Source organism: Schistocerca piceifrons, chromosome X (assembly GCF_021461385.2).
Source record: "Schistocerca piceifrons isolate TAMUIC-IGC-003096 chromosome X, iqSchPice1.1, whole genome shotgun sequence".
Lineage (NCBI taxonomy): Eukaryota > Metazoa > Arthropoda > Insecta > Orthoptera > Acrididae > Schistocerca > Schistocerca piceifrons.
In genome coordinates, this window is record NC_060149.1 from 618257368 (window position 1) to 618261684 (window position 4317).

Below are 4317 nucleotides of genomic sequence, written 5' to 3' on the forward strand. Positions count from 1 at the left end.
GTACATATGCAGTGCTTGTCATACTTCATTATCGTGTCAGTTGCCATTAATGAACAGTTCTGAGGAGAGCTGCATGGGTGATGATGACACACCCTTAATGCTTTCTAGGATACAGTTACAATTGTTGTAGGACCTTAGGAAGTTTGATGACTTATATGTCTCTGATATCAGACTTATTTATGTAAGAACTGTATGTCTAAAGTGGTTGATATTTTCTGAATACTGCAGGGAAGGACCTTTACACAGACCACCAGTAATACACCCACTATTCTGTCACAGCACACCCTGTGGAATAATGCCAGAAAGCAGGTCAGGGCATCAGGCAGACCGATTACAGATTAAACTGGGAGCGGAGGAGGAACTAATTGCAAGATTGGGGGATAAATATTTTGTTATAAAACAGGTACAAAGGAAAGATTCTATGAAATAAATTTCTGTAGATTGACTCCTGTATGGATGAATTGCGGTGTTAGGAAGGGATGTTTTGGTTCTACAGACCTTTTGGCTTTACCTTGTCAAAAACAAATGAGATACACTGATCAACCAGAAAATTATAACCACCTAACTAATGTGTGGCATGTTCACCTTCGGCATGGATAACATTGGCGACACATCATGACATGGAAATAATGAGACCTAGATAGGTCACTGGAGGGACTTAGCATCACATCTGCACACACAAGTCACCTTATTCCCATCAATTCTGGGGATGGGTGCGATTGCTCTGATGTCACAGTCAATCACATCCAAGATGGGTTTGGTTGAATTCAGATCTGGTGAGTTTGGGGCCAGAACATCAATAGGAACTCGCCACTGTATACCTTGAACTACTCCTGCAGACCCCTAGCCTTGTAACATGATGAATTATCTTGCTGAAAAATGCTACTGCCATTGTTAATCATTGTTAAGGGTTGTATGTGGTCTGCAACCAGTGCACAATACTTCTTATCCATCATGGTGCCTTCATTGAGCCCCACTGGACCCATGGATGACCATGAGAATGTTCCCTGACCATACTGGAACTGCTGCCAGCTTCTCTCCATTTCAGAATACCGCTGTCAAGAATCTGTTCCCCTGGAAGATGACAGATTTGTACCTTCTCAGCTGCATAGTGTAGAAGGTATCGAGATTCGTGAGACCACACAATGCTCTGCACTGCATCATCATTCAATGCCAATGATCACGTGCCCGTTTCAGTCATCTTTGCCGATGTCATGGTGCTAACATTTGCACGTGCATGTGTCATCATCTGCGGATGCCCATCGTTAGGAGTGTTTGTTGCATTGTTTGCTCAGACACCTTTGACTGTGTCCAGTGTTAAAGTCTGATGTTAGATCCATCACTGATCACCGTGTGTTTTACCTATCTGCCCAACCAGTAAAGTTTGACGTATGCAATGAGGGGGTGCAACCTATTCCCATGACATCTGGATGTGGTTTCCCTTTGGTTTCACCACATTTTGAAGATACTTTTCATACTGCTCGTTGAACACTCGACAAGTTGTGCAATTTCTGAAATGCATGTGCTGAGCCTGTGGGCCACCATAATCCTCCTTAGTCAAACTCAGATAGGTCATGTGCCTTCCCATTCTACATAGAGACAGCATGCTCATTGATAATAGATGCACCACTTGAGTGTCTGACTAGCAGTTATTCTTCACGAGGTGATGCTGGTATCCTGTGGACAGGTTTATATAAATAGTAGGTCAGTGGTCGTAATGTACTAGCTGATCAATATATTAGTTCAAGATTTATATTTTACACATTTATTATATTTTACTTATTTGTCCTAAGTACTATGGTTTTGTACTATAAGATTTTCTACTGTACTACTACTGTCTACTACTGTCAGTAAGAACTGGGAAGTATCAAAGTGTAGGCTTATATCAAACCAGTTCCCTATGCATTCCAATACTCCCATGCAAAAATGATCTACACTTGATAATAATAACTAAATTCAATGATGTTATATAATTGCAGATTAATTTTCACTTATTTAATTTGATGCTCTTTGACATGTCTTGAAATTTATGGAAATGATTATACTGTTATTTTGGTTTTGAATTTTGATGTAAAGAATAACAAATCCTGGACCCATAAGTTTTTTATTCACACACTCACATGTCTCTGTCTGATATGATTGTTCTTGACTTTGCTAAGATGTCATTCATACAGGTAATTCTGTCTACTTTCAGATTCATTAATCCAGAAGCAAATGGTCTTCAATGATGGTGCAGGTCCATGTGAACTTTGTAGAGTTCAGTTTTCATTTGTGTGGAGTTCCAACTATTCATACAAAAACTTTAATTAACAGTATGAAACTCAGTTTTCTCCATTTTCAATCATTGTTGACACAGACTAATTCATATGGCATCAGCAATGAACTATGTGCTGTACACTGTTAAAATTCTTTGTGCTGTTCTTGGAATAATCAAGCTTACCAGTCACAAAAGCACATAAAACTGTTCCATTCTTTCATGGAAGTTAACAAGAATTATTAAATCACCCTCTTAATGTTACTAAAGATGTATCCCAAACAGATCTGTAATACAAGCACACACGTTAGGTAGGTGCTGAGCATTTGAGAGAGGTAAGACACCACTTTCACAATACTGATTGTGAATTTCCATATATTTGAAGGACGTGGTTTTTGTGGCTGTGAAACAGGATTTGGAGCTAATGACCAGTTACACAAATGCAAACCTTGTGAAAGATATGATAATAATCAACTTAGTGAGGAAGAAGTCATTGACTGTGCAGAATGATTACTCTTAGCAAGAAACTAGCAGATCAGAAATATCAACTCTTAAGGCACATTATGTTGAGTTGTTGCATTTTTATGTTTCTGTTTATTGGGAATGTGTTCAGCCTCTACATGGCACATCTAAAATTTATCTTTTTGTGTTTTGTGGGACAGAAATTATTCCTATACAGTAACAACATGAGCCACATAACAACAGCCCTCCTAGGATTGAGTATATGGCATAGAGTGAACTCTGTATACATTACAAGTGCGTGGCATACTTTTCGTCTTGCCATTTGCCATTAAAAAATAATTCTATGTACCACTGCTGATGTTATGATGACACACACTAAATGCTTTCTAGGACTCAATTACATTTGTTACAGAATATTAGGAGGTTTGATGCCTAATAGATTTCTGATATCTAGCTTTTTCCTAAAGTATTATTTGTCTCAGATGGTTGACATTTTTCTGGATGTTGCAGGGAGGCAGCTACAAGCGGAAATCAGATGCAGCAGCCATTTACATTTTACTACAAAACACCATCAGTAAGTAGGTGAGTGCATCAAACAAATCTATATGGAGATTAAATTGGAAGCAGAGGGAGTATTAATTGCATGGGTATAGCCCAATAATGTTATTTATGAAATGCATAGAAGTGGAAAATACTATGCAAAAAATTTTTCTGATTTTCCTCTGAACAGATGGATTGTGGTGTGTGAAACAGGTGTTTTGGTTTACAGGCATTTTGTCTTCACACTTTGTTTTCAAGTAATGAACAAGATATTAGATGGACATATATTCTGACTCATTTGTTATACGGCATTTATTTGTTGAGTATGGCTTGTAATGACAGTGACTTTTTATTGCTACAGAGAAGGTTTATGAGATAAATACTCTGCTACAGATGTGTCCAGTACAGATTTGTTACACAAGTATACTCATTAGGCCTACTGATACACTATGATTTATAGAACTGTCAATTGTACATCCTATTAGCTTCAGTACTCAGTTGTGGAAATACCAGCTCCAGCTATTTGGTATCATAATTAATTAGACATATGCTGAGCATTCAAGTGGGGAAATATTCCTCCTGCACAATTATGAATGCAAATTGCATTATAACTGAAGGATTTGTATTGTGTGGCAATGAAGCAGAGGCTATAATATTAATGACGTGTTACATGACACTACAAACTTTGTGACTGTGCTGGTAATGACCACTTTTTAACTAGTAAGGCAGTCAGGTACTGTGTGGAAAATGTATCTTAATAAAAGCTGAAACAGAACAAAATCAATAAAATGTAAGCAGATGCAGGAGTAGGTGGCCACAGTCCAAATACAGCTAGAAGCTTTGTTGGCCACAGACAACAAGCTCCGGAGTGCCGCCTTGAGGTGCGGTGGGGATGGGGTGCCTGGGGCAGCCTTTGTTGTACTAGATGTGCAGCGGGGGATATAACAGCTGTCTGTCACTGAGCTGATCTCAGGTGTGACTGGGCCGGCCAGCCCACTCTCATCTCACCTCAGTGTGGGTGACAGACTATGTCGAGGTCTCGAGCCTCAAGGTGAAGACTG